We start from the raw sequence: 14,521 nt of genomic DNA on the forward strand, positions 1-14,521 counted from the left end.
CTGAGGGCACAGGTGAGGGTGCGGACACGTGCTAGGGTCGGGGCACGTGCGGACGCGCGGGTCAGTGTTTGCGTACGGATTAGGATGAGGGTACGGCGGAGGCTAAGCTGTGGGGCTGCCGGTGGGTTTCTGTTCCGGGGTAGGGTTAGGGTTAGGGAACGGCAAGGCTGAGGGCACAGGTGAGGGTGCGGACTCGTGCTAGGGTCGGGGCACGTGTGGACGCGCGGGTCAGTGTCCGCGTACGGATTAGGATGAGGGTACGGCGGAGGCTAAGGTGTGGGGCTGCCGGTGGGTTTCCGTTCCGGGCTAGGGTTAGGGTTAGGGAACGGCAAGGCTGAGGGCACAGGTGAGGGGGCGGACACGTGCTAGGGTCGGGGCACGTGCGGATGCGCGGGTCAGTGTCCGCGTACGGATTAGGATGATGGTACAGCGGGGTCTAAGGTGTGGGGCTGCCAGTGGGTTTCCCTTCCGGGCTAGGGTTAGGGTTAGGGAACGGCAAGGCTGAGGGCACAGGTGAGGGTGCGGACACGTGCTAGGGTCGGGGCACGTGCGGACGCGCGGGTCAGTGTCCGCATACAGATTAGCATGAGGGTACGGCGGGGGCTATGGTGTGGGGCTGCCGGTGGGTTTCCGTTCCGGGCTAGGGTTTGGGTTAGGGAACGGCAAGGCTGAGGGCACAGGTGAGGGTGCGGACACGTGCTAGGGTCGGGGCACGTGCGGACGTGCGGGTCAGTGTCCGCGTACGGATTAGGATGAGCGTACGGCGGAGGCTAAGGTGTGGGGCTGCCGGTGGGTTTCCGTTCCGGGCTAGGGTTAGGGTTAGGAAACGGCAAGGCTGAGGGCACAGGTGAGGGTGCGGACACGTGCTAGGGTCGGGGCACGTGCGGACGCGCGGGTCAGTGTCCGCGTACGGATTAGGATGATGGTACGGCGGAGGCTAAGGTGTGGGGCTGCCGGTGGGTTTCCCTTCCGTGCTAGGGTTAGGGTTAGGGATCGGCAAGGCTGAGGGCACAGGTGAGGGTGCGGACACGTGCTAGGGTCGGGGCACGTGCGGACGCGCGGGTCAGTGTCCGCGTACGGATTAGGATGAGGGTACGGCGGAGGCTAAGGTGTGGGGCTGCCGGTGGGTTTCCGTTCCGGGCTAGGGTTAGGGTTAGGGAACGGCAAGGCTGAGGGCACAGGTGATGGTGCGGACACGTGCTAGGGTCGGGGCACGTGCGGACGCGCGGGTCTGTGTCCGCGTACGGATTAGGATGAGCGTACTGCGGAGGCTAAGGTGTGGGGCTGCCGGTGGGTTTCCGTTCCGGGCTAGGGTTAGGGTTAGGGAACGGCAAGGCTGAGGGCTCAGGTGAGGGTGCGGACACGTGCTAGGGTCGGGGCACGTGCGGACGCGCGGGTCAGTGTCCGCGTACGGATTAGGATGAGGGTACGGCGGAGGCTAAGGTGTGGGGCTGCCGGTGGGTTTCCGTTCCGGGCTAGGGTTAGGGTTAGGGAACGGCAAGGCTGAGGGCACAGGTGAGGGTGCGGACACGTGCTAGGGTCGGGGCACGTGCGGACGCGCGGGTCAGTGTCCGCGTACGGATTAGGATGAGGGTACGGTGGAGGCTAAGGTGTGGGGCTGCCGGTGGGTTTCCGTTCCGGGCAAGGGTTAGGGTTAGGGACGGCAAGGCTGAGGGCACAGGTGAGGGTGCGGACACGTGCTAGGGTCGGGGCACGTGCGGACGCGCGGGTCTGTGTCCGCGTACGGATTAGGATGAGGGTACGGCGGAGGCTAAGGTGTGGGGCTGCCGGTGGGTTTCCGTTCCGGGCTAGGGTTAGGGTTAGGGAACGGCAAGGCTGAGGGCACAGGCGAGGGTGCGGACACGTGCTAGGTTCGTGCCACGTGCGGACGCGCGGGTCAGTGTCCGCGTACGGATTAGGATGAGGGTACGGCGGAGGCTAAGGTGCGGGGCTGCCGGTGGGTTTCCGTTCTGGGCTAGGGTTAGGGTTAGGGAACGGCAAGGCTGAGGGCACAGGCGGGGGTGCGGACACGTGCTAGGGTCGGGGCACGTGCGGACGCGCGGGTCATTGTCCGCGTACGGATTAGGATGAGGGTACGGCGGAGGCTAAGGTGTGGGGCTGCCGGTGGGTTTCCCTTCCGTGCTAGGGTTAGGGATAGGGAACGGCAAGGCTGAGGGCACAGGTGAGGGTTCGGATACGTGCTAGGTTCGGGGCACGTGCGGACGCGCGTGTCAGTGTCCGCGTACGGATTAGGATGAGGGTACGGCGGAGGCTAAGGTGTGGGGCTGCCGGTGGGTTTCCGTTCCGGGCTAGGGTTAGGGTTAGGGAACGGCAAGGCTGAGGGCACAGGTGATGGTGCGGACACGTGCTAGGGTCGGGGCACGTGCGGACGCGCGGGTCTGTGTCCGCGTACGGATTAGGATGAGCGTAAGGCGGAGGCTAAGGTGTGGGGCTGCCGGTGGGTTTCCGTTCCGGGCTAGGGTTAGGGTTAGGGAACTGCAAGGCTGAGGGCACAGGTGAGGGTGCGGACACGTGCTAGGGTCGGGGCACGTGCGGACGCGCGGGTCAGTGTCCGCGTACGGATTAGGATGAGGGTACGGCGGAGGCTAAGGTGTGGGGCTGCCGGTGGGTTTCCGTTCTGGGCTAGGGTTAGGGTTAGGGAACGGCAAGGCTGAGGGCACAGGTGAGGGTGTGGACACGTGCTAGGGTCGGGGCACGTGCGGACGCGCGGGTCAGTGTCCGCGTACGGATTAGGATGAGGGTACGGTGGAGGCTAAGGTGTGGGGCTGCCGGTGGGTTTCCGTTCCGGGCTAGGGATAGGGTTAGGGAACGGCAAGGCTGAGGGCACAGGTGAGGGTGCGGACACGTGCTAGGGTCGGGGCACGTGCGGACGCGCGGGTCTGTGTCCGCGTACGGATTAGGATGAGGGTACGGCGGAGGCTAAGGTGTGGGGCTGCCGGTGGGATTCCGTTCCGGGCTAGGGTTAGGGTTAGGGAACGGCAAGGCTGAGGGCACAGGTGAGGGTGCGGACACGTGCTAGGGTCGGGGCACGTGCGGACGCGCGGCTCAGTGTCCGCGTACGGATTAGGATGAGGGTACGGCGGAGGCTAAGGTGTGGGGCTGCCGGTGGGTTTCCGTTCTGGGCTAGGGTTAGGGTTAGGGAATGGCAAGGCTGAGGGCACAGGCGGGGGTGCGGACACGTGCTAGGGTCGGGGCACGTGCGGACGCGCGGGTCAGTGTCCGCGTACGGACTATGATGAGGGTACGGCGGAGGCTAAGGTGTGGGGCTGCCGGTGGGTTTCCCTTCCGGGCTAGGGTTAGGGTTAGGGAACGGCAAGGCTGAGGGCAAGGCGAGGGTGCGGACACGTGCTAGGGTCGGGGCACGTGCGGACACGCGGGTCAGTGTCCGCGTACGGATTAGGATGAGGATACGGCAGAGGCTAAGGTGTGGGGCTGCCGGTGGGTTTCCGTTCCGGGCTAGGGTTAGGGTTAGGGAACGGCAAGGCTGAGGGCACAGGTCAGGGTGCGGACACGTGCTAGGGTCGGGGCACGTGCGGACGCGCGGGTCAGTGTCCGCGTACGGATTAGGATGAGGGTACGGCGGAGGCTAAGGTGTGGGACTGCCGGTGGGTTTCCCTTCCGGGCTAGGGTTAGGGTTAGGGAACGGCAAGGCTGAGGGCACAGGTGAGGGTGCGGACACGTGCTAGGGTCAGGGCACGTGCGGACGCGCGGGTCAGTGTCCGCGTACGGATTAGGATGAGGGTACGGCGGAGGCTAAGGTGTGGGGCTGCCGGTGGGTTTCTGTTCCGGGCTAGGGTTAGGGTTAGGGAACGGCAAGGCTGAGTGCACAGGTCAGGGTGCGGACACGTGCTAGGGTCGGGGCACGTGCGGACGCGCGGGTCAGTGTCCGCGTACGGATTAGGATGAGGGTACTGCGGAGGCTAAGGTGTGGGACTGCTGGTGGGTTTCCGTTCCGGGCTAGGGTTAGGGTTAGGGAACGGCAAGGCTGAGGGCACAGGTCAGGGTGCGGATACGAGCTAGGGTCGGGGCACGTGCGGACGCGTGGGTCAGTGTCCGCGTACGGATTAGGATGAGGGTACGGTGGAGGCTAAGGTGTGGGGCTGCCGGTGGGTTTCCGTTCCGGGCTAGGTTTAGGGTTAGGGAACTGCAAGGCTGAGGGCACAGGCGAGGGTGCGGACACGTGCTAGGGTCGGGGCACGTGCGGACGCGCGGGTCAGTGTCCGCGTACGGATTATGATGAGGGTACGGCGGAGGCTAAGGTGTGGGGCTGCCGGTGGGTTTCCCTTCCGGGCTAGGGTTAGGGTTAGGGAACGGCAAGGCTGAGGGCAAGGCGAGGGTGCGGACACGTGCTAGGGTCGGGGCACGTGCGGACACGCGGGTCAGTGTCCGCGTACGGATTAGGATGAGGATACGGCAGAGGCTAAGGTGTGGGGCTGCCGGTGGGTTTCCGTTCCGGGCTAGGGTTAGGGTTAGGGAACGGCAAGGCTGAGGGCACAGGTGAGGGTGCGGACACGTGCTAGGGTCAGGGCACGTGCGGACGCGCGTGTCTGTGTCCCCGTACAGATTAGAATGAGGGTACGGCGGAGGCTAAGGTGTGGGGCTGCCGGTGGCTTTCCGTTCCGGGCTAGGGTTAGGGTTAGGGAACGGCAAGGCTGAGGGCATAGGTGAGGGTGCAGACACGTGCTAGTGTCAGGGCACGTGCGGACGCGCGGGTCAGTGTCCGCATACGGATTAGGATGAGGGTACGGCGGAGGCTAAGGTGTGGGGCTGCCGGTGGCTTTCCCTTCCGGGCTACGGTTAGGGTTTGGGAACGGCAAGGCTGAGGGCATAGGTGAGGGTGCGGACACGTGCTAGGGTCGGGGCACGTGCGGACGCGCGGGTCTGTGTCCGCGTACAGATTAGGATGAGGGTACGGCGGAGGCTAAGGTGTGGGGCTGCCGGTGGGTTTCCGTTCCGGGCTAGGGTTAGGGTTATGGAACGGCAAGGCTGAGGGCACAGGTGAGGGTGCGGACACGTGCTAGGGTCGGGGCACGTGCGGACGCGCGGGTCAGTGTCCGCGTATGGATTAGGATGAGGGTACGGCGGAGGCTAAGGTGTGGGGCTGCCGGTGGGTTTCCGTTCCGGGCTAGGGTTAGGGTTAGGGAACGGCAAGGCTGAGGGCACAGGTGAGGGTGCGGACACGTGCTAGGGTCGGGGCACGTGCGGACGCGCGGGTCAGTGTCCGTGTACGGATTAGGATGAGGGTACGGCGGAGGCTAAGGTGTGGGGCTACCGGTGGGTTTCCGTTCCGGGCTAGGGTTAGGGTTAGGGAACGGCAAGGATGAGGGCACATGTGAGGGTGCGGACACGTGCTAGGGTCGGGGCACGTGCGGACGCGCGGGTCAGTGTCCGCGTACGGATTAGGATGAGGGTACGGCGGAGGCTAAGGTGTGGGGCTGCCGGTGGGTTTCCGTTCCGGGCTAGGGTTAGGGTTAGGGAACGGCAAGGCTGAGGGCACAGGTGAGGGTGCGGACACGTGCTAGGGTCGGAGCACGTGCGGACGCGCGGGTCAGTGTCCGCGTACGGATTAGGATGAGGGTACGGCGGAGGCTAAGGTGTGGGGCTGCCGGTGGGTTTCCGTTCCGGGCTAGGGTTAGGGTTAGGGAACGGCAAGGCTGAGGGCACAGGTGAGGGTGCGGACACGTGCTAGGGTCGGGGCACGTGCGGACGCGCGGGTCAGTGTCCGCGTACGGATTAGGATGAGGGTACGGCGGAGGCTAAGGTGTGGGGCTGCCGGTGGGTTTCCGTTCCGGGCTAGGGTTAGGGTTAGGGAACGGCAAGGCTGAGGGCACAGGTGAGGGTGCGGACACGTGCTAGGGTCGGGGCACGTGCGGACGCGCGGGTCAGTGTCCGCGTACGGATTAGGATGAGGGTACGGCGGAGGCTAAGGTGTGGGTCTGCCGGTGGGTTTCCGTTCCGGGCTAGGGTTAGGGTTAGGGAACGGCAAGGCTGAGGGCACAGGTGAGGGTGCGGACACGTGCTAGGGTCGGGGCACGTGGGGACGTGCGGGTCAGTGTTTGCGTACGGATTAGGATGAGGGTACGGCGGAGGCTAAGGTGTGGTGTTGCCGGTGGGTTTCCGTTCCGGGCTAGGGTTAGTGTTAGGGAACGGCAAGGCTGAGGCCACAGGTGAGGGTGCAGACACGTGCTAGGGTCGGGGCACGTGCGGACGCGCGGGTCAGTGTCCGCCTACGGATTAGGATGAGGGTACGGCGGAGGCTAAGGTGTCGGGCTGCCGGTGGGTTTCCCTTCCGGGCTAGGGTTAGGGTTAGGGAACGGCAAGGCTGAGGGCACAGGTGAGGGTGCGGACACGTGCTAGGGTCTGGGCACGTGCGGACGCGCGGGTCAGTGTCCGCGTACGGATTAGGATGAGGGTACGGCGGAGGCTAAGGTGTGGGGCTGTCGGTGGGTTTCCGTTCCGGGCTAGGGTTAGGGTTAGGGAACGGCAAGGCTGAGGGCACAGGTGAGGGTGCGGACACGTGCTAGGGTCTGGGCACGTGCGGACGCGCGGGTCAGTGTCCGCGTACGGATTAGGATGAGGGTACGGCGGAGGCTAAGGTGTGGGGCTGTTGGTGGGTTTCCGTTCCGGGCTAGGGTTAGGGTTAGGGAACGGCAAGGCTGAGGGCACAGGTGAGGGTGCGGACACGTGCTAGGGTCGGGGCACGCGCGGACGCGCGTGTCAGTGTCCGCGTACGGATTAGGATGAGGGTACGGCGGAGGCTAAGGTTTGTGGCTGCCGGTGGGTTTCCGTTCCGGGCTAGGGTTAGGGTTAGGGAACGGCAAGGCTGCGGGCACAGGTGAGGGTGCGGACACGTGCTAGGGTCGGGGCACGTGCGGACGCGCGGGTCAGTGTCCGCGTACGGATTACGATGAGGGTACGGCGGAGGCTAAGGTGTGGGGCTGCCGGTGGGTTTCCGTTCCGGGCTAGGGTTAGGGTTAGGGAACGGCAAGCCTGAGGGCACAGGTGAGGGTGCGGACACGTGCTAGGGTCGGGGCACGTGCGGACGCGCGGGTCAGTGTCCGCGTACGGATTAGGATGAGGGTACGGCGGAGGCTAAGGTGTGGGGCTGCCGGTGGGTTTCCGTTCCGGGCTAGGGTTAGGGTTAGGGAACGGCAAGGCTGAGGGCACAGGTGAGGGTGCGGACACGTGCTAGGGTCGGGGCACGTGCGGACGCGCGGGTCAGTGTCCGCGTACGGATTAGGATGAGGGTACGGCGGAGGCTAAGGTGTGGGACTGCCGGTGGGTTTCCCTTCCGGGCTAGGGTTAGGGTTAGGGAACGGCAAGGCTGAGGGCACAGGTGAGGGTGCGGACACGTGCTAGGGTCAGGGCACGTGCGGACGCGCGGGTCAGTGTCCGCGTACGGATTAGGATGAGGGTACGGCGGAGGCTAAGGTGTGGGGCTGCCGGTGGGTTTCTGTTCCGGGCTAGGGTTAGGGTTAGGGAACGGCAAGGCTGAGTGCACAGGTCAGGGTGCGGACACGTGCTAGGGTCGGGGCACGTGCGGACGCGCGGGTCAGTGTCCGCGTACGGATTAGGATGAGGGTACTGCGGAGGCTAAGGTGTGGGACTGCTGGTGGGTTTCCGTTCCGGGCTAGGGTTAGGGTTAGGGAACGGCAAGGCTGAGGGCACAGGTCAGGGTGCGGATACGAGCTAGGGTCGGGGCACGTGCGGACGCGCGGGTCAGTGTCCGCGTACGGATTAGGATGAGGGTACGGTGGAGGCTAAGGTGTGGGGCTGCCGGTGGGTTTCCGTTCCGGGCTAGGTTTAGGGTTAGGGAACTGCAAGGCTGAGGGCACAGGCGAGGGTGCGGACACGTGCTAGGGTCGGGGCACGTGCGGACGCGCGGGTCAGTGTCCGCGTACGGATTATGATGAGGGTACGGCGGAGGCTAAGGTGTGGGGCTGCCGGTGGGTTTCCCTTCCGGGCTAGGGTTAGGGTTAGGGAACGGCAAGGCTGAGGGCAAGGCGAGGGTGCGGACACGTGCTAGGGTCGGGGCACGTGCGGACACGCGGGTCAGTGTCCGCGTACGGATTAGGATGAGGATACGGCAGAGGCTAAGGTGTGGGGCTGCCGGTGGGTTTCCGTTCCGGGCTAGGGTTAGGGTTAGGGAACGGCAAGGCTGAGGGCACAGGTGAGGGTGCGGACACGTGCTAGGGTCAGGGCACGTGCGGACGCGCGTGTCTGTGTCCCCGTACAGATTAGAATGAGGGTACGGCGGAGGCTAAGGTGTGGGGCTGCCGGTGGCTTTCCGTTCCGGGCTAGGGTTAGGGTTAGGGAACGGCAAGGCTGAGGGCATAGGTGAGGGTGCAGACACGTGCTAGTGTCAGGGCACGTGCGGACGCGCGGGTCAGTGTCCGCATACGGATTAGGATGAGGGTACGGCGGAGGCTAAGGTGTGGGGCTGCCGGTGGCTTTCCCTTCCGGGCTACGGTTAGGGTTTGGGAACGGCAAGGCTGAGGGCATAGGTGAGGGTGCGGACACGTGCTAGGGTCGGGGCACGTGCGGACGCGCGGGTCTGTGTCCGCGTACAGATTAGGATGAGGGTACGGCGGAGGCTAAGGTGTGGGGCTGCCGGTGGGTTTCCGTTCCGGGCTAGGGTTAGGGTTATGGAACGGCAAGGCTGAGGGCACAGGTGAGGGTGCGGACACGTGCTAGGGTCGGGGCACGTGCGGACGCGCGGGTCAGTGTCCGCGTATGGATTAGGATGAGGGTACGGCGGAGGCTAAGGTGTGGGGCTGCCGGTGGGTTTCCGTTCCGGGCTAGGGTTAGGGTTAGGGAACGGCAAGGCTGAGGGCACAGGTGAGGGTGCGGACACGTGCTAGGGTCGGGGCACGTGCGGACGCGCGGGTCAGTGTCCGTGTACGGATTAGGATGAGGGTACGGCGGAGGCTAAGGTGTGGGGCTACCGGTGGGTTTCCGTTCCGGGCTAGGGTTAGGGTTAGGGAACGGCAAGGATGAGGGCACATGTGAGGGTGCGGACACGTGCTAGGGTCGGGGCACGTGCGGACGCGCGGGTCAGTGTCCGCGTACGGATTAGGATGAGGGTACGGCGGAGGCTAAGGTGTGGGGCTGCCGGTGGGTTTCCGTTCCGGGCTAGGGTTAGGGTTAGGGAACGGCAAGGCTGAGGGCACAGGTGAGGGTGCGGACACGTGCTAGGGTCGGAGCACGTGCGGACGCGCGGGTCAGTGTCCGCGTACGGATTAGGATGAGGGTACGGCGGAGGCTAAGGTGTGGGGCTGCCGGTGGGTTTCCGTTCCGGGCTAGGGTTAGGGTTAGGGAACGGCAAGGCTGAGGGCACAGGTGAGGGTGCGGACACGTGCTAGGGTCGGGGCACGTGCGGACGCGCGGGTCAGTGTCCGCGTACGGATTAGGATGAGGGTACGGCGGAGGCTAAGGTGTGGGGCTGCCGGTGGGTTTCCGTTCCGGGCTAGGGTTAGGGTTAGGGAACGGCAAGGCTGAGGGCACAGGTGAGGGTGCGGACACGTGCTAGGGTCGGGGCACGTGCGGACGCGCGGGTCAGTGTCCGCGTACGGATTAGGATGAGGGTACGGCGGAGGCTAAGGTGTGGGTCTGCCGGTGGGTTTCCGTTCCGGGCTAGGGTTAGGGTTAGGGAACGGCAAGGCTGAGGGCACAGGTGAGGGTGCGGACACGTGCTAGGGTCGGGGCACGTGGGGACGTGCGGGTCAGTGTTTGCGTACGGATTAGGATGAGGGTACGGCGGAGGCTAAGGTGTGGTGTTGCCGGTGGGTTTCCGTTCCGGGCTAGGGTTAGTGTTAGGGAACGGCAAGGCTGAGGCCACAGGTGAGGGTGCAGACACGTGCTAGGGTCGGGGCACGTGCGGACGCGCGGGTCAGTGTCCGCCTACGGATTAGGATGAGGGTACGGCGGAGGCTAAGGTGTCGGGCTGCCGGTGGGTTTCCCTTCCGGGCTAGGGTTAGGGTTAGGGAACGGCAAGGCTGAGGGCACAGGTGAGGGTGCGGACACGTGCTAGGGTCTGGGCACGTGCGGACGCGCGGGTCAGTGTCCGCGTACGGATTAGGATGAGGGTACGGCGGAGGCTAAGGTGTGGGGCTGTCGGTGGGTTTCCGTTCCGGGCTAGGGTTAGGGTTAGGGAACGGCAAGGCTGAGGGCACAGGTGAGGGTGCGGACACGTGCTAGGGTCTGGGCACGTGCGGACGCGCGGGTCAGTGTCCGCGTACGGATTAGGATGAGGGTACGGCGGAGGCTAAGGTGTGGGGCTGTTGGTGGGTTTCCGTTCCGGGCTAGGGTTAGGGTTAGGGAACGGCAAGGCTGAGGGCACAGGTGAGGGTGCGGACACGTGCTAGGGTCGGGGCACGCGCGGACGCGCGTGTCAGTGTCCGCGTACGGATTAGGATGAGGGTACGGCGGAGGCTAAGGTTTGTGGCTGCCGGTGGGTTTCCGTTCCGGGCTAGGGTTAGGGTTAGGGAACGGCAAGGCTGCGGGCACAGGTGAGGGTGCGGACACGTGCTAGGGTCGGGGCACGTGCGGACGCGCGGGTCAGTGTCCGCGTACGGATTACGATGAGGGTACGGCGGAGGCTAAGGTGTGGGGCTGCCGGTGGGTTTCCGTTCCGGGCTAGGGTTAGGGTTAGGGAACGGCAAGCCTGAGGGCACAGGTGAGGGTGCGGACACGTGCTAGGGTCGGGGCACGTGCGGACGCGCGGGTCAGTGTCCGCGTACGGATTAGGATGAGGGTACGGCGGAGGCTAAGGTGTGGGGCTGCCGGTGGGTTTCCGTTCCGGGCTAGGGTTAGGGTTAGGGAACGGCAAGGCTGAGGGCACAGGTGAGGGTGCGGACACGTGCTAGGGTCGGGGCACGTGCGGACGCGCGGGTCAGTGTCCGCGTACGGATTAGGATGAGGGTACGGCGGAGGCTAAGGTGTGGGGCTGCCGGTGGGTTTCCGTTCCGGGCTAGGGTTAGGGTTAGGGAACGGCAAGGCTGAGGGCACAGGTGAGGGTGCGGACACGTGCTAGGGTCGGGGCACGTGCGGAGGCGCGGGTCAGTGTCCGCGTACGGATTAGGATGAGGGTACGGCGGAGGCTAAGGTGTGGGGCTGCCGGTGGGTTTCCGTTCCGGGCTAGGGTTAGGGTTAGGGAACGGCAAGGCTGAGGGCACAGGTGAGGGTGCGGACACGTGTTAGGGTCGGGGCACGTGCGGACGCGCGGGTCAGTGTCCGCGTACGGATTAGGATGAGGGTACGGCGGGGGCTAAGGTGTGGGGCTGCCGGTGGGTTTCCGTTCCGGGCTAGGGTTAGGGTTAGGGAACGGCAAGGCTGAGGGCACAGGTGAGGGTGCGGACACGTGCTAGGGTCGGGGCACGTGCGGACGCGCAGGTCAGTGTCCGCGTACGGATTAGGCTGAGGGTACGGCGGAGGCTAAGGTGTGGGGCTGCCGGTGGGTTTCCGTTCCGGGCTAGGGTTAGGGTTAGGGAACGGCAAGGCTGAGGGCACAGGTGAGGGTGCGGACACGTGCTAGGGTCGGGGCACGTGCGGACGCCCGGGTCAGTGTCCGCGTACGGATTAGGATGAGAGTACGGCGGAGGCTAAGGTGTGGGGCTGCCGGTGGGTTTCCGTTCCGGGCTAGGGTTAGGGTTAGGGAACGGCAAGGCTGAAGGCACAGGTGAGGGTGCGGACACGTGCTAGGGTCGGGGCACGTGCGGACGCGCGTGTCAGTGTCCGCGTACGGATTAGGATGAGGGTACGGCGGAGGCTAAGGTGTGGGTCTGCCGGTGGGTTTCCGTTCCGGGCTAGGGTTAGGGTTAGGGTACGGCAAGGCTGAGGGCACAGGTGAGGGTGCGGACACGTGCTAGGGTCGGGGCACGTGCGGACGTGCGTGTCAGTGTCCGCGTACGGATTAGGATGAGGGTACGGCGGAGGCTAAGGTGTGGGGCTGCCGGTGGGTTTCCGTTCCGGTCTAGGGTTAGGGTTAGGGAACGGCAAGGCTGAGGGCACAGGTGAGGGTGCGGACACGTGCTAGGGTCGGGGCACGTGCGGACGCGCGGGTCAGTGTCCGCGTATGGATTAGGATGAGGGTACGGCGGAGGCTAAGGTGTGGGGCTGCCGGTGGGTTTCCCTTCCGGGCTAGGGTTAGGGTTAGGGAACGGCAAGGCTGAGGGCACAGGTGAGGGTGCGGACACGTGCTAGGGTCGGGGCACGTGCGGACGCGCAGGTCAGTGTCCGCGTACGGATTAGGATGAGGGTACGGCGGAGGCTAAGGTGTGGGGCTGCCGGTGGGTTTCCCTTCCGGGCTAGGGTTAGGGTTAGGGAACGGCAAGGCTGAGGGCACAGGTGAGGGTGCGGACACGTGCTAGGGTCGGAGCACGTGCGGACGCGCGGGTCAGTGTCCGCGTACGGATTAGGATGAGGGTACGGCGGAGGCTAAGGTGTGGGGCTGCCGGTGGGTTTCCCTTCTGGGCTAGGGTTAGGGTTAGGGAACGGCAAGGCTGAGGGCACAGGTGAGGGTGCGGACACGTGCTAGGGTCGGGGCACGTGCGGACGCGCGGGTCAGTGTCCGCGTACGGATTAGGATGAGGGCACGGCGGAGGCTAAGGTGTGGGGCTGCCGGTGGTTTTCCCTTCCGGGGTAGGGTTAGGGTTAGGGAACGGCAAGGCTGAGGGCACAGGTGAGGGTGCGGACACGTGCTAGGGTCGGGGCACGTGCGGGCGCGTGGGTCAGTGTCCGCGTACGGATTAGGATGAGGGTACGGCGGAGGCTAAGGTGTGGGGCTGCCGGTGGGTTTCCGTTCCGGGCTAGGGTTAGGGTTAGGGAACGGCAAGGCTGAGGGCACAGGTGAGGGTGCGGACACGTGCTAGGGTCGGGGCACGTGCGGGCGCGCGGGTCAGTGTCCGCGTACGGATTAGGATGAGGGTACGGCGGAGGCTAAGGTGTGGGGCTGCCGGTGGGTTTCCGTTCTGGGCTAGGGTTAGGGTTAGGGAACTGCAAGGCTGAGGGCACAGGCGAGGGTGCGGACACGTGCTAGGGTCGGGGCACGTGCGGACGCGCGGGTCAGTGTCCGCGTACGGATTATGATGAGGGTACGGCGGAGGCTAAGGTGTGGGGCTGCCGGTGGGTTTCCCTTCCGGGCTAGGGTTAGGGTTAGGGAACGGCAAGGCTTAGGGCAAGGCGAGGGTGCGGACACGTGCTAGGGTCGGGGCACGTGCGGACACGCGGGTCAGTGTCCGCGTACGGATTAGGATGAGGATACGGCAGAGGCTAAGGTGTGGGGCTGCCGGTGGGTTTCCGTTCCGGGCTAGGGTTAGGGTTAGGGAACGGCAAGGCTGAGGGCACAGGTCAGGGTGCGGACACGTGCTAGGGTCGGGGCACGTGCGGACGCGCGGGTCAGTGTCCGCGTACGGATTAGGATGAGGGTACGGCGGAGGCTAAGGTGTGGGACTGCCGGTGGGTTTCCCTTCCGGGCTAGGGTTAGGGTTAGGGAACGGCAAGGCTGAGGGCACAGGTGAGGGTGCGGACACGTGCTAGGGTCAGGGCACGTGCGGACGCGCGGGTCAGTGTCCGCGTACGGATTAGGATGAGGGTACGGCGGAGGCTAAGGTGTGGGGCTGCCGGTGGGTTTCCGTTCCGGGCTAGGGTTAGGGTTAGGGAACGGCAAGGCTGAGGGCACAGGTCAGGGTGCGGACACGTGCTAGGGTCGGGGCACGTGCGGACGCGCGGGTCAGTGTCCGCGTACGGATTAGGATGAGGGTACTGCGGAGGCTAAGGTGTGGGACTGCCGGTGGGTTTCCGTTCCGGGCTAGGGTTAGGGTTAGGGAACGGCAAGGCTGAGGGCACAGGTCAGGGTGCGGATACGAGCTAGGGTCGGGGCACGTGCGGACGCGCGGGTCAGTGTCCGCGTACGGATTAGGATGAGGGTACGGTGGAGGCTAAGGTGTGGGGCTGCCGGAGGGTTTCCGTTCCGGGCTAGGGTTAGGGTTAGGGAACTGCAAGGCTGAGGGCACAGGCGAGGGTGCGGACACGTGCTAGGGTCGGGGCACGTGCGGACGCGCGGGTCAGTGTCCGCGTACGGATTATGATGAGGGTACGGCGGAGGCTAAGGTGTGGGGCTGCCGGTGGGTTTCCCTTCCGGGCTAGGGTTAGGGTTAGGGAACGGCAAGGCTGAGGGCAAGGCGAGGGTGCGGACACGTGCTAGGGTCGGGGCACGTGCGGACACGCGGGTCAGTGTCCGCGTACGGATTAGGATGAGGATACGGCAGAGGCTAAGGTTTGGGGCTGCCGGTGGGTTTCCGTTCCGGGCTAGGGTTAGGGTTAGGGAACGGCAAGGCTGAGGGCACAGGTGAGGGTGCGGACACGTGCTAGGGTCAGGGCACGTGCGGACGCGCGGGTCTGTGTCCCCGTACAGATTAGAATGAGGGTACGGCGGAGGCTAAGGTGTGGGGCTGCCGGTGGCTTTCCGTTCCGGGCTAGGGTTAGGGTTAGGGAACGGCAA

This window comes from Hyperoodon ampullatus, assembly GCF_949752795.1.
Source record: "Hyperoodon ampullatus genome assembly, contig: scaffold_147, whole genome shotgun sequence".
Taxonomy (NCBI): Eukaryota; Metazoa; Chordata; class Mammalia; order Artiodactyla; family Ziphiidae; genus Hyperoodon; species Hyperoodon ampullatus.